Source organism: Cricetulus griseus (genome assembly GCF_003668045.3).
Source record: "Cricetulus griseus strain 17A/GY chromosome 1 unlocalized genomic scaffold, alternate assembly CriGri-PICRH-1.0 chr1_1, whole genome shotgun sequence".
Classification (NCBI taxonomy): domain Eukaryota; kingdom Metazoa; phylum Chordata; class Mammalia; order Rodentia; family Cricetidae; genus Cricetulus; species Cricetulus griseus.
The window spans coordinates 46218830-46241185 of record NW_023276807.1 but is presented as its reverse complement, the minus strand read 5'-3'; the positions used below and the strand labels follow the sequence as shown (position 1 = coordinate 46241185).

Genomic DNA, 22356 nt, shown 5'->3' with positions numbered 1-22356 from the left:
ATATGCACATGTACCAAATGTAAGCATAATAAACTCATCAAAAGTTTTCTCAAGATATTATATTCTATATAACCCTTCTGTAGAAAACTAGGATGCAAAATATTGATTTCCCTAATCTTCATTTTCACTAAAGCTTCCACTATTATTATGTTTAAATTACTGTCAATTAACTAAGAGGAATTTACACCTCTATCATAATATCTCACGCTTGTCAAAGGCTTTAGAAATTATCTAGTGTTTGCCAATTGTGGGTGATAGTTTGGATCAACTAGTGTGCCAAACACACACACACACACACACACACACACACACACACACACACAGACCTCCCACTGTTGGAGACACACATGTTATAGGGAACAGAACTTAAGAATGCTATGGAATGGTCATCATATTTGACAGCCATCTGTAAAAATTTTCTCTACAACATTTGGCCAAACGCTTATTTGGTCTGTGATTGACCACCATTGAAACCAGAAAACTTCCTCCTTCCAACCCATGCTTTTTCCTTTCTTATTTCCTACATGTCTCTTGTAGTAGCCTTCCTCGTATTGGATGTGATCTTTTTAGATACTTTAACATAATTATCTCATTATTACTTGTGATTGAAAAACAATAAATGAAGCCGGGCATTGGTGGCGCACGCCTTTAATCCCAGCACTCGGGAGGCAGAGGCAGGCCGATCTCTGTAAGTTCAAGGCCAACCTGGTCTCCAGAGTGAGTCCCAGGATAGGCTTCAAAGCTACACAGAGAAACCCTGTATCCAACAACAACAACAACAACAACAAAACAATAAATGAAAGTTTTGTTTTCGGTAGCAGTCCTTTGACTATTTGAAGGTGACTTGGATATTCTGAGTTTGCTCCAGGATTAGCAATCCAATTTCAAAGATAGTTTTTTTTTTTTAATTTTTTCAGCTATTACAGCTGGTGGTTCTCTTCTGGATACATTTCCACCCCCTTCCTATGTTTTTCTAGGCAATCTAAAAGAATAAGACAGGTACAAATTAATATCCATTCTCTGAAGCTACTAGAAATGTATTGAATATTGAATTGAAAATTGTTCTGTTAATTTGTATAGTTCTCACTCTCAGCTAACATGATTCTGTTTTCCTGGCATGTGCTAATAATAGCTATGTTATCTCTATTGAATTAATGTGACATTGGCTTTTTAAGGTTCAAATGTTAAGTTTTTGTGTAAAACATGTTTTGTTGGATCTAACCCATGGGTGCATATTACAGTGGTGCTTCAGACCTTTGTCTGCAAATGCATACACTCTTCTACCACCGCCCCCAGCTTCTTATCATTCTTGAACTGGTAAAAGCTACTTAATATTTTATTGTCCAGTTCTGGGCATTAAAAAACAGAGAGTTGGAGGTCTAATCTAGAGGTCATTACATATATTTTAGCATTACTTCAAAGGTCAAAATCTCAAGAATGTAGCTACTAAATATACTTGTAAATCCCCCAATCTAGCTTGTTTCCCAGAAGCAAAGAGAACCCTGTTAAACCCACACAGAAATCTGGAGATATCCTAAATTAATCAGATTAGGAAAGCAAACAAAGGGTGTTAGTGAAAGCAGTTTGTTCTCTTTTTAGTGTGACTTCTTGAGATTTTTGCTAATTCACTTTTGGTATCATATTCCTTCCCAGATTCTGGACAGTTGTCATCATTGAAATCTTGGGCTAGTGAAATCTGCCTTTACTTCCTGGTTTTAAAAGTTAGACCAAAATTTCCCGATATGCAGTTTTCATATATATATATATATATATATATATATATATATATATATATATATATATCCAAGATACCTAAACAATAACTGAGAGTCTCTCAGTCCTCTTCTGCTTCCAAGAATCCTTGCAGGTAGCTTTCAACTTCCTTTGTGGCAGACAAAGATAGAAACTGGGGAGAAGGTGACAAGCTGTCATATTGGCAAGTAAGGCAAGCTTGTTTGTTATCCAAAGACATTATGAAAACTAATGCAACAAGTGCTACATAACAGTGCACACCAAGCTTAAAGATCTATGCCACAAAAAGCAACACTAACAAGGCACTTGAGTGTATCTACAGGCATAGAAGACAATGGACTTAACTAGATGATGCACCACTTAAGGCCCTGTTATGCACAGTTTTCCTCCTGACTGCATGAAAAGTCTCATCGAAAAGGCAGCCTGAAGGAAGTTCATCGATGAAATCAGATGAGCTCCAGCCACTGTCTGTCTATGCTTATAAGCACGGCACAATACACATAGCTGCCTGCTTTCCTCAATAGTGTCCTTAAATTTCTGGGCTCGTCATATTCCATTTCTAGAAAATAAATATTAAATAGAAAATCTTCAGATCAACATATCTGACTCCTGAGGCGAAACATTTGATCTCATTTGAAAGAGTTATTCCCCTAGCCCAGGAGGCATTTGCAACTTTTCAGTGTTTATCCTACCTGTTCCAATGAATATCTGTTTCATTTGCCAGTGAAAGAAACAAGAATGAAGAGTTTTGTGTATTTGTTAGTTGCTATTGTCTCCCAAGGATGAATTTGATGCTGTGGGGGCATGAGGGAATGAAGAAATGACATACAGACAGACGGATAGACAGACAGACCAAATGCTGGGGTCAGATTGATTGGGCTCTCTGATAGAGAGACTCTAGTACCTGGGGAGCTCAGCATGCTTATTATACAGAATTGAACAATAAGGCGGGGTTATTGCATACAGCTGAACAAGGGGGCAGGCTATTACATACAGATTAACAAGGAGGTAGTGCTTGTAGTATACAAGCTGGATCAAAGAAAGAGGTTTGACTAATGTAGGTAGGAGTAATCTCAGTAGGACAGTCTTCACATTGTAAATATCCAGGGGGAGAAAGCTATGATGGACATATTCTGCACACCCTGTCAATATCAACACATGGATCAGAAATGAAGGTCCTGACATTTTCCTTTGAGCTTCATCATGGCAAAGAAGACTTTGCAGTTTCCCCATGCATCTGAGAAGAGGGTCTTTGCTTTGGCCAGCTCATGTCAACAACGCACATTCACTCAGGACTTCACACACTCAAGGATCCCCACAGTTTTTCTGTTTTTGGTTTGTTTGTCCTAAGTTCCAACATACACCAGTCTCTCAAGCTAATGGCTACGTTCACTTGTTCCTCATCTTCCCTATTTTGACATAAGACAGCTTATGTTAGACATGTGCCTTCTTAATGCAAATTATGTGATTATGCAACTTTGGTTATTTATTTTTCCCATGCACTTATTACTCACTACTTTTTTCATTTTAAAGCAGTTTAGATGACATAGAAAAATGAATAGAAAAGCTCAAGAAATTACTCTCCTGTCAAACTAAAACACTACTGTGTCAAAATAAGCATTTGTATGCTTTTGCGTCCTCACACTCATTTTGTTGTTATTGCTTTTGCCCTTGATTTCATTTTGTATGTTTTGAAATCATAGGCATTTTACCTTCAACTATTTTTGCCTTTCTTCCTTCATCAGAATTATTTCTAAATTTCAGAAACTAAGTCAGAAAATCCAGCTAATGCTACATATCTAATCTTCCAGTGCTCATGGGTTTCATTTCTGAGTATTTGCACATTTTCCTCTTCAGATTTTGGAGATAAACTTTCCATCCAATACTGTCTCATAGATGTACAGATGTCTTTTTGTGTGTGTCTATAAATGGAAAGATAGCATGATTGCCCTTTCCTTATATTTCCCCGTGAAAGTCTTCCAAAGCGGATTTCTTCTTGTTGTTTACAATTTGGCTTGCAGTTGCTGTTAAGTCTTTGGTAACATGATTAATTATCTCAGTTCATCACTTGTGCCTCTCCAACCCACGACTTAATTTTTTATTTGTTTTGTATCTACTTTGAAATCCTCAGGCACTGCTTTATAAGTAAGAAACCAAATAATACAAATAATATAATCTCTGAGTTCTTGGTGAAAACTACTTTCCTCTCCGAAGAAGCTGTCCGATTAGTGGTTTTAGAAAACATGGACCCTCCTCTCCCATTAGCATCTATCAGCAGTATGAGTGTCTTCCCAGCTCTATTGCCATGGGGACTGTGTTCATTAGGTTTTGATCAATATTCATTCTAGTATATTTATATGCTGGCACTCTAGCATAAAACTATTATTACTTAAACTCTACTTTTGCATTAAATAGATCTGTCTTTGAAATGAGGAAAATAGACTATGGTTTTTTTTTTGAGAAAATATGTTTCACATTCAGACATAGGGAATACTCTTGGCAGAATTTTAACATGTATAGTAACATTGCAATACAGACAAGTGACTTAATTCTTTTGCTTAATAGGGGTGTCTACTATTATCTGGTCACTATTAAATTAATCTAATCCCTATTAAATTACTTTGAATAGTTTTATTTTAACTTTGACCAGCATTTTTATAATATATAATAAGCATATTCCATGATTAGTACAAAGTAGTGTTACTGGAAATTCCATACACATCTTTAAGCATGTTAAACCTTTAACAGAACTGTCTGTGTTCAGTGGTGATTATGACCAATAAAGAAATGTCCAACTGTACTAGGCTTTGCAAGGCAATCAAATGAATCATTAGTATATTTACTTCTAGTCAGATACTGTGGGATTAATTAAAAAATACTTATTATTATTGTGTGTGTTGTATGTGTGTATGCACATGCCATCATGCCATGCCATATGTGTATTGTGTATAGAGATCAGAGAATAGTGTGGAGTTCATGTTCTCTCTCTACCTTTACATGGGTCCCAGGAAGTGAACCCAGATCATTAGGTTTCAAAGCAAGTGCTTTGACCTGCTGAGTCATCTTGCTTAGTCCAAGCCTAGACTTTAAAACAAACAAACAAACAAACAAACATTCTATTTAGTGTGTGTGTGTGTGTGTGTGTGTGTGTGTGTGTGTGTGTGTGTGTGTGTGTGTGTGTATGGGAGCTGTGGGAGGGCTGGTAACTTGTGCAAGTCAGTTCTTTCCGTCTACTCTGTGGGTTTTGGAGCTCTAACTTAGCTCATCAGGCCTAGCAGCTTGTGACTTCACCTGACAAACTATCAGGCCAGCCCCTAGGGTAAAGTTTTGACTGAATTAAATCTATGGCTTAAGACTGTTATATCTAGAAATAAGGAATAATGTCCCAGATTCATGCCCACAAGATTGTTTTTCTACGTCTAATTTAAATGTAATTCATAAGAATTTCTTCATTCTGTTCTGGTTGTTGTTTCTAAAATAAACCTGTGTTCAGATACAGGAGTGAAGTCAGAATTAGAAGGTGTGAAATATAAAATTAGTTCTTTTCAACCTTTTATTCAATAGCATCACTACCAATCTACCCCTTAAACTCTATTTCTCCCCAGTGTGAATCCGACTTTCTTCTTGGCATTGGGAGAGGGTTGGTGAGGACTTCACAAAGTATGTAATTTGTAGTCATGGCTTCCACTTCTCTCAGATGTTGGGTGAGTCATGATGCTGTAAGTACAGTTAGGAACAACAGCAGAATCTCCATTTGTTTACAGTTGGCATGCTATGGTGTTTAGCTTTGGGCACAGGTCCAGAATCCCATTATTTAGAATCATGAGAACTTTTGCTTTCTGAAAATTCAATGAGCACAACCGAAGTGGTTGGGTTGTTTTGACATCATTTTGTTTCAGTACAAAAAACTTATACTTAATTTATTCTGTTATCCCTGTGTAAGAAAACAAATGGAAATAGCTAATTTTTTTAGTGAAAAATGCATGTAGTCATTTTACCCTTAGATACATTGACAAGCTCTGTTCATGAAGAGAATGTAAACCAGATAGGATTTGGCATATTGTATAAAGCAAAGCAGAAATGAAAACGTGGGTCTGGGTAGGATAGAATTCAAATTTCTGAATAACTCAAATATTTTATTGCATGAGAATTTTACTCCAGCTATCCCCTGATTAAAAACACACATAGTTTTCTTGGATAAAAATGGATTTTGCCTGGTGGGGCTTCAAGTACCAATGACTGTCAGCTCTCTCTTATGTCTCAGTTCTGGCACCAAAAGGCAGAGAAACCCTCTTTCATCAGTGATCTTCTTGCTTGCCAAATCCATTGTTGTAGTCATTGTCCCAGGACTTTTCCAAGCCTTGGTTATCTGTTTCATTGCATTTGCTGCCATTAGTCACAGGAAAGTCAACTGATAGTTTATCTTCAGGGAAAGAATGGGCCTCAAATGAAATCCAAGCTTAAGATAATAAGCACATACACAGATTTTCTAAATATTACTAAAATTTTAAATTATATATATTCAAAAATTTCAAAGTTATCACAAATGAATAATTAAATACAAACATGATCTACACTGTTCAAACTACAGCTCCTGCAACTATAGTTTATTCTCTTTTTCCACTATGGCACCTGGAGGCAAGTAGTATATGCTTTGTGCTTCCTGAAGGCAAGTGTGTACAACAACCAGAACAGAATGAAGAAATTCTTATGAATTACATTTAAATTAGACGTAGAAAAACAATCTTGTGGGCATGAATCTGGGACATTATTCCTTATTTCTAGATATAACAGAACCTCCAACCTCCAGAACCTCCCACACAGGAAATTAATAGAGGCTAAACCAGCTTCATGGAGAATTCAGGACAGGTGCTAGAGAGATGGCTCAGCACTCAAGAGCACTTGCTTTTAAGAGAAAAATTGACTTTGGTTCCCAGCACCTATGCTGGGTGGATCACAACAACCTGTGAATCCAGTTTCAGGGGATCCATTGCCCTCTTATGGCCTCCATGGGCACCAATACACAGAAATGCATGCATATACACATAAATAAAACTAAACAAAGTTTTAAACTAAAAAGAATATTTATGTTAGTTTTAAGGAATGAATAAGTATTCTTATTTGATACAGATTTATCACTTATAGTCAACTGGATACAGAGTTTTAGTAAATAAATGAGAAGGAATTTTTCATCATTTAACTTATAGGAATTATATTAGATTTCCTCTTAGGGACTCTGATAGGAAAGTCACTTTTGAACACAGGCTGGATGGAAAGAAATGACTTTATTTTGCTCCAGGAATATCTGCATCTTTTCCAGAGCATTTTCAACAATTATTCAACTTATACTTTGGGAACTTTTGTCCAGAAAATTAATTATACTGCCTTCTATAATTTCATAATTCTTTGTGTATCAACCAGGTTGTGTATGGTCAGAACAAATAGTATTAAGACATAAAGCATTCTAGACTTGGAGTGAAAGAGGCTCACTTTAAATTCTGGTCCCATCATTATGGCAGGGATTGCTTCTATACCAACCTCCATCAGTTATAAAAGAAAGGCAATGGCCACACCCTTTCCTGCTCCACGTAGCTCGAATACACATGCACTACACTGGTAAACTCTGAAGCATTTGCAAGTTCTTGTTGAGAGTGACCTCCTTAAATATATTGCAGTGAGAATTCAATTAAACACAAAATCTACAACATTAAAAATCTTAATGCAGCAATCCCAAACAGCCAAAGGGATACTAATAAACACTGCTGGCACACACAATACTTTAGTACCCAGTGGAAACATTTTTCTTTGGATTTTTTTTTACTATTTATATTTGAAAAATTCACAAATATGCCTAAGGACATATATGATTGTTTATTTTCAACTAGTACTAGTTCATTGCAGTGAAGTTTATACCCCAAATTCAGCCTGATCATGCTAGCCTCTGTGATCCCTTGTATGGGGAAGCAGGAGTGAATGGCAGGTCAGAGAAGGCTATCACAGGCATCATTCAGATATAAATGAAAGGATTAGAAAACTTCCTTAGAGAGAGCTGAGTGGTAAGAAACTGAAAATGGGAAACATTTACCCTAGAGAGAAATTCTTCACACAATATTTAGTTTGCCTCCTCAGAGACAATTCCTTTCAATTTTAGAACAATACTGCTCATTGAGATCTTGCAGTTAAATAGCATTTTCTGCAACCAATTGTGGACTCAGTTCTTAAAAAGAGAAAAAGAAGCAAAAATGTTTGCAGAAAAGGAAAAGTACTGGCTGGCTTGAAGTACTTGTCTTGGCTCCCGTGTTCCAGGCACAAAGCATAGTTTGAGCATAGCTTACTTATTTTAAACACATCCTCTCAAGCCTACTTTGATTTACCAAGTTGCTGAAACAGCATTATTTTGTTTCTAGGATGCTTCCAGGAAAGTTTTTGGATTTCTTTGGACACCACAAAGAAAGCAAATGTTGATAGAACACCCATAATGAGTAGACAAAGTAAGAGAAAATTATCCTATCTCATTTTCAAAAGCTGGTGTGTGTGTGTGTGTGTGTGTGTGTGTGTGTGTGTGTGTGTGTGTGTGTGTGTACATTACATATGATGAGAGGTTAACACTTTTATAAGTTTAATAAGACTAGAGGACTCAATATATACACCTTCCCTTTCTTCTAAGCTTCAGGAGACCCAGAGGCTAGCTTATATTCTGCAGCCAGAAGCAACATGTCTTGTTTGTAGAATAGAGGTGGTAAATCACCAGCACAATACAGTAGGAAAATGCTTCCCCTAGACTTCAGGCTGTGAAAACTTCAAGAGGTAGAAAAATTTCTCTCTTGTATTTATCGCATTGCTGATTTGAAGGATTTCCTAAATCAGGGTAATAAATAAAATGAGCTTTCATTCTTTTTGTTTGAGCTCGTGGCTGGACAAAGAGACTTGTACAGAACTGAAGCAGCTGAAGGAGAATGCCGAGCTGTACTTGGCCCAAAGAGCATGGAGCTCATCTCCATTTCAGCCCTATACATTTACAAATTTAGCAACTACAGAAATTATTTGTTGATGCCCATGCAGGCTTTCTTTTATGAGTGACCTCTTACATGTTCTTTTGTTAAAATCGCAATTCCTTAGAGATCTGGTAAATGTGTGTTCAAAAAACACTTCCCAATGCATTGAAACAAACTTTCATACTGGATTTTTCTTAGTCAAATCATCAACATGAAGTGAAAATGAAAGAAATAAACAACCCATAGACTGTTTATATCCAAAATCAATAATTCATTTGAGGAGGCATGTGTTTTCGAAAAGTATTTTCTTTGTTTTTCCAAATTTTTCCAAATATGATGGGTTGATTTTATAGTGATCTCACTGCAATATTGAGACTTATATAACAAAAGGTCATAAAAAGGTGGAGTGATTGATGTACAAACTGGGTTGTCAGATCCCCTTCTTTAACATGTCACTACATTGCTGCTGAGGAACATATTTAAATGAACTCTGCAGCACTTAGTTGAACTGTGGTACAAACATGACAGTTTCCAGGCATGCCTTCAAGGACCTCCTTTAGGATGGACTTCAGAGTGAAAAGGATGGCAATGTCTTTGGAAGAAGACAAAGTTTACACTAGAAATTTCATAGAATTTTAAGGCAGAAAACATGGGTGGATTTATTTTACTTCCAGGGACAAACCACATTAAGCTTCCATCTCACACCCCAACCCAACTTTGGGACTTCCTGCATTAAAATCCTTTCTATCTATGAACACTGAGAGGATCAATCTCACTCCTGGTTGGAGGGGCTGCATATAACCCAGTCCGATTAAGCCATCATTATTTACTTTGGCTAATAGAAAAGTTCTACAATGCAGCTTAGTTTTTTTAGCAATGATGCCAAAGTGAGTGTTATTGCCAATTGTCCGTGCAATGTTTTCTAATGTTTCAATCTTCTAATTAACTTTCTCACAGAGCCTCCAAATTCAGTACTACCATTCACATGAGTATGTAGTTAGAAGTCTGTAGCCTTCCAAAGCTTTCCAAGAGGCAAATTATTCTGAGACAGTTTGGATTTGGCTGTGTCAAAACTCATGTTATAGCCAGCAAGCCCACCTTTAAAGGCCAATACACCCCATCCATACATGGTTTGCCCAGAAGACTCTGTATCAACATTACTACCAATATTAAAACAATCCCATTTCTAGGAGGCTGTCTTAGTTTGGATTACTATTGGTATAATGAAGCATGACCATATTCAAGTTAAGGAGTAAAGAGTTTATTTGGCTTATGTCTCTACATCTATAGTACACTGAAGGAAGGAAGGACAGGAACTCAAACAGGGTGAGAACCTGGAGACAGGAGCTGATGCAGAGGTAAAGGAGGAATGCTGCCTACTGCTTTACTCCCTTTGACTTGCTCAGCCTGCTTCATTTTCCAAGTCAGGACCGGTAGCCCTGGTATGGTATCACCCACAATGGACTGGGTCCTTCCACATCAATCACTAAGAAAACTATCGATAGGCTTGCCTACAGTCCAGCCTTCTGGAGGCACTTTCTCAGATGGGGTTCCCTGCTCTCAGATGACACTAGTTTTGTCAAGTGGACATAAAATTAGCCAGCACAAAGGAATTTGATTTTCTACTCTTCTTCCCTGTGTTTGCTACAAATCTGGTATCAATAGTCAGTTTCAACCCTCGAGGCAACTTATTCTCCCAAGAAATTTTTTGTGCTAAGATTCTGTGTTCCATTTCTGGGGTGCAGTTAAGCCCATAGTTATAGACCTTGTGATTGGTCACTAGATTGTCAGATGTCTTTTTCAGGTGTCAGTGAAAGCATGGCCTGAAGTAGAAAATTCCATTCCACTACAAGATTTGGTTCTCAGAACTATTTTGACAATACCCAACCCATATCCTTTGTCAAAGATGACCTCGGCAGCCTTTCCTAGGGTACATTAAATGGTTGTGTTACATTTATCTAGAGCCAGAGGGAGGGCTCACCCTGCTCAACCATAGTAACACCAAAGGCCTTCTCCTGTAAATGTATTTTCTAATAGGCTTATTTCATCTCTATTTCTAGTAACTTCTTTATTTCTGTTCACTTTACTTTCTTAAGTACTGAATGTATTTCTTTTAAATGTATGTATATATTATATATGTTTTAAAAATAGAAGAAAAAAACGAGCAAAAAAAAAAAAACAAAAGACAAACCAAAAAATGCAAGAAATAAACGAATCTCTTAAAGAATCTAAAGAAGGGCAAGAAAATACAACCAAACAAGTGAAGGAAACAATTCAAACGATTCACAGTTTGAAAGCAGTATTAGAAACTATAAAGAAGGCCCTTGGTGAAATCATGGGTCATGCCTGGCATGGTGCGTAGCAGCAGGGCCAGCCTGGACCTACTCAACCTCCCTGCCACGAGTGAGCCTGGCCAACCTGAAGCCCAGCGCTGACTCCAAAAAAAGCGGTAACATCGTCCAAGAGAGCAGAGAAGAGGTAGGAAATGTGGCAGAGGCCATAAAGGAGAAAGACAGAGAGGAACTTGGCCCTGGCTGGGCTTTGAGGGAGGGCAGACTCCGTTTTACATCCAAATCCCAAAGTACGGATTCAATGAAGGACATAGTTTCAAGCATCAGTATCAGCCTTTGAGTCTCAGGAGACTGCAGTATCTCATTGATTTAAGGCGAGTTGATCCAAGGCAACCTATTGACTTAACTCAGCTTGTCAGTGGGAGAGGTGTGAACATTCAATCACATAAAAGGGATTATGGGGTCCAGCTGGTTGAAGAGGGCGCTGATACTTTTCAAGCAAAAGTGAATATTGAGGTGCAGTTGGCTTCAGAATTAGCCATTGCTGTGATTGAAAGAAATGGCAGTGTTGTTACTACAGCCTTCTATGACCCAAGAAGTCTGGAAATCCTGTGCAAGCCTGTTCCTTCCTTTCTTCGGGGACAGCCCATTCCAAAGTGAATGTTCCCACCTGAAGCACTGGTGCCCTATTACACAGATGCAAAAAACCGGGGGTACCTGGCTGACCCTGCCAATTTTCCCCAAGCAAGACTTGAACTCGCCATGAAGTATGACTACGTTCTTCTCGATATCAGGAAAGATGAACTTTTCAGAATTCTCAGAGCTCGGAAGGATCCAAGGCAGATTTTCTTTGGTCTTGCTCCTGGTTGGGTGGTGAATATAGCAGACAAGAAAATTCTAAAGCCTACCGATGAGAATCTCCTCAAGTATTATAGCTCCTGAACTCCCTTCCAGTAAAGCAGTCGTGTTGAGAGCCACTCAGGACGAAACGAGTCTTCTTGAGGGTCTCTAGTCCTCGGATCCATCCCCCACATCATGTGGTCAGATCTGAAGTGAAATCCCAGACAGCAGAACTGAACCTTTCTGGGTGTACGCCTCAAAAAGTCAAATGGTGATGGTCTTTAAGAAGGTGGTTTTTTTAAAAAAATTACTTAAAAGCACCTTCCCCCATTTTTGCTTTTTTGTTTGTTTTGAGCCAGGGTTTTTCTGTGTAGCCTTGGCTGTTCTGGAACTCACTCTGTAAGTCAGGCTGGCCTTGAACTCACAGAGATCGCCCCCTGCCTCTGCCTCCTGAGTGCTGGGACTAAAGGCATGTGCCACCACCGCCCAGCTAAAACAGTTTTTACTGTCCGTCCTTTCATGGTCTTTATTTCCTTTTTTGTCAGAGTGAAGGGCAAGTATAGAAGATTGATTAGTAGGCCTGGGAGCCGGTGATAAGAAGCTGTGGCTTCTTTTACTCAGTAGTCCCAGGGAAGCTCTGCTACCCACTATTAGGATAGTGAGTTCCAACAGGAGTGGGGATGCTCAGAATGTGACTGACAGCTGCTGAGTAGTCACAAAGGAGCACATCAGCAGTGAAGCTAGAGGAAGGAAGATCACGAATTAATTTTCCCAACATTCGTAAGTATAAATAATGGTCAAGCCATTAGAATTTCTCTTAAAGATAGTGTTCCAATTGATAAAAATTTGTCTCAGAGCCGGGCGTTGGTGGAGCACGCCTTTAATCCCAGCACTCAGGAAGCAGAGGCAGGCGGATCCGTGAGTTCGAGGCCAGCCTGGTCTCCAGAGCGAGTGCCAGGATAGGCTCAAAGCTACAAAGAGAAAGCCTATCTTGAAAAACCAAAAAAAAAAAAAAAAAAAAAGTCTCAGACTTCAAGACATTCCAGTTTAAGAAAACGTATTCAATGGTTATATAAACCATATAAACAAATGGAAATAGGGGTTTGTATTTTGCTCTACGTGGTGGTTTTGAGGCTGGCCTTGGATCCTGAGCTCTAGCTTTCTTGGCAGGCGGGACTGCTGTGCCCAGCTAAAACTCAGTTACTGTAAAAGATTCAGAAATGAACGAACTTTTCAAAGAGAAAGTGTCCAGATCTTGCAAAGGCTTAATTTACTTGAAGAGGTTAGAGTTTTTGTTTGTATGAAGCATGGTCACATGCATCCCATAAAGTCCTTGAATAATTCCTGATCCGTTACTTCCCATGTGTTGAGATTACAGGCATGAGCCTCCATGCCTGGATGAACAATTAAATATTGATCTTGAATAATTCATTATAATTTTCCCACCATTAAAATGATTCCTAGCTGGTTATCTTAAAATAAAACCCCAAAAGTAAAAGAAAAAAAAAAGAAAAGAAAAAAAAGAAACAATAAGGAAAACACAGAATGAGGGAATGCTGGGAATAGGAAAGCTGGGTAAATGATTAGGAACCTCTGATGTAAGCATAACCAATAGAAAACAAGGTATGAAAGAGAGAATCTTAGGTGTTGAAGACTCATTAGAGGATATACATTCATCCATCAAAGAAAATCTCAAGTCCAAAAAATCCCTAACACAAAATATCCAGGAAATATGGGATACTGTGAAAAGACCAAACCTAAGAATAATAGGTATAGAAGAAGGTGACAAAATTCAGCTCAAAGACACAGAAAACATATTCAACAAAATCATAGAAGAAAACATTCTCAACCTAAAGAAGGATATGCCTATGAAAATAGAAGAAGCTTACAGAACACCAAATAGATTAGACCACAAAAGAAGTTCTCTTGCCACATAATAATCAAAACACCAAACTTACAGAATAAAGAAAAAATATTAAGAGCAGCAAAAGAAAACGGCCAAGTAGCATATAAAGGCAGACCTATCTGAATTACACCCGAGTCTCAATGGAAAGTTTGAAAGCCAGAAGATCATGGATAGATGTCCTACAAATGCCAGGGGAACATGGATGCCAACACAGACTACCATATCCAGTAAAGCTTTCAATAACTATAGATGGAGAAAACAAGATATTCCATGACAAAACCAAATTTAAGCAATGCATATCCACAAATCCAGCCCTACAGAAATTACTGGAAGGAAAACTCCAAACCAATGAAGTTAACTGTGCTCAAAAACCATAGGCAATAAATAATCCCACTTTACCAAACACAAAAAGTGGGGAAATCCACACACAATAACACCACCACCACCAAATCCAAAACAAACAAGAATCAACAATCAATGCTCATTAAATTTCCTCAATGTCAATGGTGTTAACTTGCCTATAAAAAGATACAGGTTAACAGAATGGATATGAAGACAAAATCCATCCTTCTGCTCCATACAAGAAAAATATCTCAACTTCAGAGTAAAGGGTACCTCAGAGTAAAGGGTTGGGAAAAGATTTTCCAATCAAATGGACCCAAGAAACAAGCTGGTGTAGCACCCTAATATCTAACAAATTAGAATTCAAACTAAAATCAATCAAAAGAGATGAAGAAGGTTATTTCATACTCATCACAGGAAAAGTCCATCAAGATGAAGTCTTAATCCTGAACATCTATGCCCCAAATACAAAGGCACCCACATTCGTAAAAGGAACACTACTAAACCTCAAATCACACAAAAAACCCCTCACACACTTATAGTAGGAGACTTCAACACCCTGCCCTCACCACTAGATAGGACCACCAGACAGAAACTAAACAAAGATATGAAAGAACTAACAGATGTTATGGCCCAATTGGTTTTAACATATATCTATAGAACATTCCATCCAAACACAAAAGAATATACCTTCTTCTCAGTGCCACATGGACCATCTCTGAAATTGACCACATACTCGGCAACATAGCAAACCTCCACAGATACAAAAAATTGGAATAAACCCCTGTATCTTATCAGACCTCCATGCTTTAAAGTTAGAATTCAACAACAACACAAATTGCAGAAACTCTACAAACTCATGGAAATATAATAATTTGCAATCGCACCATTCCTGGGTCAAAGAAGAAATAAAAAAAGAAATTAAAGACTTCCCAGAATTTAATGAGAGTGAAGACACAACATACTCAAATCTAGGGACACTTTGAAAGCAGTGCTAAGAGGAAAGTTTATAGCACTAAATACCCACATGAAGAAACTGGAGGATAGTCACACTAGAGAATTAACAGCACAAATGAAAGCTCTAGAACAATCGGAAGCAAACTCTCCCTGGAGGAGTAGATGCCAGGAAATAATCAAACTGAGGGCTGAAGTCAGTAAAGTAGAAACTAGGAAAACACCACAAAGACTCAATTAAAACAAAGAATTGGTTCTTAAAGAACGTCAACAAGGTAGACAAACCTTTATCCAAACTAACCAAAAGGTATAGAGAGAGCATGCCTATTAACAAAATCAGAAATGAAAAGGGGGACATAACAATGGACACTGAAGAAATCCAGAGAATCATCAGGTCATATTTTGAAAACCAGTACTCCACAAAATTCAAAAATCTAAAGAAAGGGACAATTTCCTAGATAGATATCACTTACCAAAATTAAATCAAGAACAGATAAGCCATTTAAACAGACCTATAACCCCTAATGAAATAGAAGCAGTAATCAAAAATCTCCCAACCAAAAAAATCCCAGGACCAGATGGTTTCAGTGCAGAATTCTACCAGAAATTCAAAGAAGATCTAATACCAGTACTCCTCAAATTGTTCCACACAGATAGAAGCAGAAGTGACATTGCCAAGCTCCTTCTATGAGGCTACAATTACCTTGGTACCCAAGCCACACAAAAAAACACAACAAAAAAGGAGAATTACAGATGAATATCCCTCATGAACATTGATGCAAAAATATTAAACAAAATACTGGCAAATCAAATCCAAAAACACATCAGAGAAATCATCCACCATGATCAAGTTGGCTTTATCCCAGGAATGCAGGGATACACACAAAAATCCATCAATGTAATGTACCATATAAATAAACTGAAAAAGAAAAGCCACATGATCAACTCATTAGATGTTGAAAAAGCCTTTGACAAAATCCAACATCCCTTCATGATAAAGGTCTTGGAGAGATCAGAAATAACAGGAACATATATAAACATGATAAAAGTAATATACAGCAAACCAACAGCCAACATCAAACTAAATGGAGAGAAACTCAAAGGGATACAAATTGGAAAGGAAGAAGTCAAACTTTCACTATTTGCAGATGATATGATAGTTTGCATAAGTGACTGGGAAAAACTCTACCAGGGAACTACTACAGTTGATAAACACCTTCAGCAAAGTGGCAGGATACAAGATTGACTCAAAAAAAAAAATCAGTAGCCCTACTATATACAGAAGATAAATGTGCTGAGAAAGAATTCAGAGAAATATCACCCTTTACAATAGCAACTAACAACATAAAATATTTTGGGGTAATACTAACAAAAAACTGAGAAAGACCTGTATAGTAAGAACTTTGAGTCTTTACAGAAAGAAATTAATGAAGATACCAGAAAATGGAAGGATTTCCCATGCTCTTGTATAGGTAGGATCAACATAGAAAAAATAGCAATCTTGTCAAAAGCAATCACAGATTCAATGCAATCCCTATCAAAATCGCAACACAATTCTTCACAAACCTTGAAAGAATAATACTCAACTTCATATGGAAAAACAAAAAACCCAGGATAGCCAAAACAACCCTGTATAATAAAGGAACTTCTGGAGACATCACCATCCCTGACTTCAAGCTCTATTATAGAGCCATGGACCTGAAAACAGCTTGGTATTGGTATAAAGATAGATAGTAGACCAATGGAATTGAATTGAAAACCCTAATATTAACCCACACACCTACGAACACCTGATTTTTGACAAAGCAGCTAAAGTTATACAATGGAAAAAAGAAAGCATCTTCAACAAATTGTGTTGGAATAAAAGGATATGGACATGTAGAAGACTGCAGATAGATCCGTATCTATTGCCATGCACAAAACTTAAATCGCAGTGGATCAAGGACCTCAACATAAATTCAGCCACACTCAACCTTCTAGAAGAGAAGGTAGGTGGTACCCTGAACATAACACCAGTAACACAATCATTGAGGTAGACAATTAATAAATGGGAACTCCTGAAACTGAGAAGCTCCTGTAAAGCAAAGGACACAGTCAGCAAGACAAAACACCAGCCCACAGAATGGGAAAAGATATTCACCAACCCTACATCTTACAGAGGGCTGATCACCAAAATATACAATGAACACAAGAAGCTAGCCACAAAAACACCAAACAATTCAATTAAAAGTTGGAATGCAGTACTAATTAGGGTATTCTCAACAGAGGAATCCAAAATGGCTGAAAGACACTTGAGAAAGTATTCAACATCCTTAGCCATCAGGGAAATGCAAATCAAAACCACTCTGAGATACCATCTTACTTCTGTCAGAATGGCTGAAATTAAAAACACCAATGACAATCTATGCTGGAGGGGATGTGGAGAAAGAAGATCTCTCCTTCATTGATGGTGGGAGTGCAAACCTGTACAACCACTTTTGAAATCAGTATGGTGATTTCTCAGGAAAATAGGAATCAGTCTACCTTAAGATCCAGCAATTCCTTTCTTGGGCATATACCCAAAGTATGCACAGTCACACAATAAGAACATGTGATCAACTATGTTCATAGCAGCATTATTTGTAATAGCCAGAAACTGGAAGCAACCTAGATACCCCTCAACTAGAGAAAATGTGGTGTATTTACACAATGGAACACTACTTAGTGGAAAAAAAAAACAAAAACAAAAACAATGGAATCTTGAAATTCACAGGCAAATGGATTGAACTAGAAGATACCATCCTGAGTGAGGTAACCCAATCACAAAAGGATAAATATAGTATATACTCATTCATTTTTGATTTTTAGACATAGAGAAAAGGATCACTAGTCTACAATCAACTCTACCAGAGGAGCTAGGAATCAAGGAAGACCCCAAGAGAAGATTGAATGGGCAGAGAGAGCTAGAGAAGGGCAGAGAGAGCTAGAGGAGCCTCATCCTGTTGCTGTTTGAAGCAGAAACAGGCACCCACAGCTAAGCACTGAACCACACTACTGGTATTCAGTTGTGGAGAGGGAGAAGGGATGAGCAAAGGAGCCAAGATGGGGCTAGAGAGACCTGCAGAAACTGTGGTCCTGACCTACTGATAGCATGGAGACCCTGTCATAAAGCTGGGGAAATAGCATTGGACCAAACCAAGCCCTCTGAATGTGGGTGCCAGGTAGGAGGCCAAGACAGTCTATGGGACCTCTAACAGTGGAGCCAGTCTTTATCCCTAGAGCACAATGGACTTTGGGAGCCCATTCCCTATGGAGGGATACTATTGTAGCCCAGATACAGCAAGGAGGGCCTAGGCCCTCCCCCAAACGATTTGACAGACTTTGAAAGTCCATGGTGGGAGGCCTCATGACCCCTGGGGAGGAGTTGGGGGGTGGGTTGGGGTAAGTTAGGAGGGAACATGGGAAGATGGGCAGGTGAGGGAATGGGTGGGATGGATATGTAAATATGAGTAGTAATTAAAGAATTAAAAAAAGAATAAAAAAGCAGTGACTATTCAAAACTATTCAAAACAACAACAAAAAAAAACGTATTCCCATAAGAGGAAACTTAAAGATAAAATTGATATAAAGCAGATAAATTTGTGCTTTAAAAGAATCAATTTAATGAATATAAAAATTGCAAAAACTGGTTATTCTGAGGAAAATGCAGTAGAATAAAATATATGGTTAAATGTAGTTCAACCAAGTTCTCTCATGTCTGGATATATACAAATATGCTCAGGCATGGATACCACAGGTTCTCACTACCCATCTCTGATACAGGTTTTAGAAAAGAGGGCCCATCATACCTAAATGTAAGGACACTAAGATACACCAGCATAGTGAGAATTTGGAAAACACTACGTCCAAGAACTGCTTGCCTCCACACATACTTTTCTCTTAGAATTGTATAGTTCTGACAGAGTGAAGGTACATGGAAACCATCTGTAAAAAGATGATGTCAGGGGTCCGTTCCTATTTCACTTGCTTTATTTTCTGTATCAAGCAATTGCTTTCAGACTGCCAGGTAAAGAAAAAAATAATGGCCCAATCTGATCCTTACCAACTTAAACTTGAAGTAAAGATACCTTAGAAAATGAATGTATTTTTCTTAACACATACTAAGCAGGGAAGTGTGGGCGATGAAAAAGTTCATAGAAGAAAAATCAGGCTCCTCTGTATGTGAGAAGGCAGAGCCTCAAGCAGTTTGACGAAGTTTTATTTAAGAACTTGACTTCAAATGCAACCCACTCCATTCCACAGTTCGACAGAGTGGTGCTTCAAATGTGAAAGGTAGATCGCTCCTGACATATTTGGGCCAGGTTCGAAATTAGAGTATTTACACTCTCAGGAATTCCTGCCAATTGTGAAAATGTCACCCCACCTTCTGGTATAATCAGGAGTTCATCCCTGTTTAATTTGCTGGTGCAGCATAAGTAAGCAGTTTGTGGTTTTCTGTCCTGAATGGAGTGAGAATTTATTCATCTTGCCTCTTAATTGGCTTACTTAGGAGCATAAAGAAAAATGGATGTGGCTTTGACATGTAGAAAAAGAGCTATCCATGTGACAGGGCAGAACCAAATATCATCCCTGTGACAGTAGCATCGACCCCATCATTATGGCTCAAATGGGACAGGGAGAAGGTGCATGGAAGGATTTTCTCTATTTCCCTAATTAAAATGGCAGGGCATTCAGAGGAGAAATGCAGTCTAGCATTTTTATAAAAGAAGAAATTTGTTCAGTCTAGAGATAAACAAGACACTAAATATTTTCTACTTTTTTATGCAACTGATCTATTATGGAAGCACAGCATTTCCAACCGTGTCATTCTAGGTGAAAATATGACATTACAAAAGTTATATTTGGTCACTATGTCAGAGTGGAGAGCTATGTGATAAGATAGAGATGGCAGGTCTGTATCTAGGATGATAAATACATCTGTGCCACTCCCAAAGGACTGTTACGGTAGGGCTTGTATTCAGTGCCTATGGATTTCATTTTGGTTAGGACTTTGAAAGTCCATTTTGCATGCTTAAAAGGAAATGATTCTTTGAATGTCTAGGAAACCATCATTCATTGATGTCCCAGGAAACACATGAAGAGTCATTGTACTGGACATGGTTAGCAGTTAGAATTTACATAGAAACACCATAAAATTGGTGTTTAATATTTAGTTTCTAATCTGATTCTCGAATCTCTGCTTGATGCATTTAGAAAGAAATCTTTATGAACAGTGCAGACTGTCATGCCTACTGAGCTTTTATTTACCATAAATCAAAAACAGATATTATTTCCTCTGTCAAAAGATAAGGGCTAATCTGCAGGTTACTTCAGTTTAAAATAAGTAAATCCTGTGCTCTTGTTTCTCCTCATAAGGAGAGAGGTTTGTTTCCTTTCATTCCTTGGGAGTATCTAAGTCAAAGGTGTCTAGAGATGTTTGGCTAAATATGACCAAAACACAAGAAAGCATGTTCTCGGGTACAGACAGTGAGAAACAAATGTCTATTTAACTCAGGAGGAAGAGGTAAGTCCTTTTGTGCTTAAAAATAAGAATTAGGAATGAGTCTATCTTTTTCTAATCATGTAGGTTATTTAGGGAGGAGAGAGGTGGTGCAGTGAATAGGGGATGAACTGTCTGTCCCTTGACAATCAAGCCCAATGCAGTCACAAGAGTAAGAGAGCAATTTGTCATATGATTCTAAAAGGCTTAGTAAAAACTGCCTAACAAGCAGAATTTGAGCTTTTGTAATGAGTTTATCCAGAGCACTGTACAGCTCCTGGCTGCCAGAAATGGTTATAAAAATGGTAGTGATTATTCTTAGTAAAACCCACTAGTCCATTTGTTACAAACATGTACCAAACGAGACCTAAAGTGCCTGTGGAAAGAAAGTATATATTTTGAGGAATAAGCTTAAAAGAACAGGGCTGTATACCAGAAGAAGCAAAAAAAAAAATTAATATTTAAGGGCCTCCACCAGGAGCTGGGCACTGAGCTGGATCTCACATATGTGACTCATTTTAATGAGAACCCAAAAGACAAAATTTTCTAGAAAGTCTTCTAAGCCCAAGTTTGGGCAGCAAGATAATGTTGGAGCAAAATCCCAGAACCTGGGAATAGACTACTGTAGTCAAGAGCTCAACACAGGATCTCAAAGTATAATCCTGCATTCCTTCCAGACACTCCAATGTGGATGAATGACTGTGGAACTAGCTGGGGTAATGATTAAATATCTAGAAATATTTTGGAGAAAAACATGCCCAACAGAGGGAGAAACAATCAAATTAGATACAACCTATACAAGTACTTTGACACATGGTACTTAAAAGTAAATTATTACTGAAAATAAGCCATGATTATTTATTGGGCTGCGTTATTTTTTATTCTCTGCTCTGTGTGTCCTGGGTTTGGGTGGATTCTCAAGGATAACTGGAGCCAGAACCAGCCTTTGGGGTCCTTGTCCAGTGCTCCTTTTCACTGTAATATTCTGCTTTAGGACTCACTTGATTGACCCATTAGAGAATGTAGTCAGCCAATTTAGGGAAGTGTGGGCTGGTTATTTAAATAAGAATCTTGATCCATCCCTTAAAATGAATTGGATTCAAATTACATAAACATGAAGAGATTCCCATCTGGGAGATTAGGATGTACTTATGACAATGTTATGTCAAATAACTTGCCAAACAATTTAGCCACAGATTTCTGTAATGTAGGACTTAGAATTAGCACATTCCTTTGCTAAATTTTTTTTTTGATTTTTCGAGACAGGGTTTCTCTATGGCTTTGGAGCCTGTCCTGGAACTAGCTCTTGTAGACCAGGCTGGTCTCGAATTCACAGAGATCCGCCTGCCTCTGCCTCCCAAGTGCTGGGATTAAAGGCATGTGCCACCAACGCCCAGCACTAATTTTTCTTATGCAGCATTATGTTTATCAATTCACATTACATGGGAAATACATTAACTTCAAATAGAGACTGTCTTTAATTTGTTATATCCAACTTAAGGATGACAAGGCAATTCTGTAATTATGCTATCAAAGCAGCCTGCTTCAAATTTTCTGACAGTGACTATTTGTTCACTCATCCCAATAAATATTTATTGAGATACATACCAAGTAATTTCTAGGTATTGAGGATGAGTGAAAAAGTAAAATAGTATTTTTCATACTTTTTGGAAACTTCCTTTGTAGTTAGAGAGACAAAAGACTAGAAGACAAATATGTAATAATTTCAGATATATTAAGGTCCTGAAGAAAAAAAAA

General features: G+C 37.9%; 2 pseudogenes; one reads left to right on the top strand and one right to left on the bottom strand.

The window, feature by feature from the left end:
* Positions 1–9433: 9433 nt before the first annotated feature.
* On the bottom strand, positions 9434–10741 carry LOC103160039 (annotated as a pseudogene).
* A 27-nt stretch (positions 10742–10768) lies between these two features.
* LOC100752885 lies at positions 10769–11980 on the top strand (annotated as a pseudogene).
* The last annotated feature ends 10376 nt before the right edge of the window (positions 11981–22356 follow it).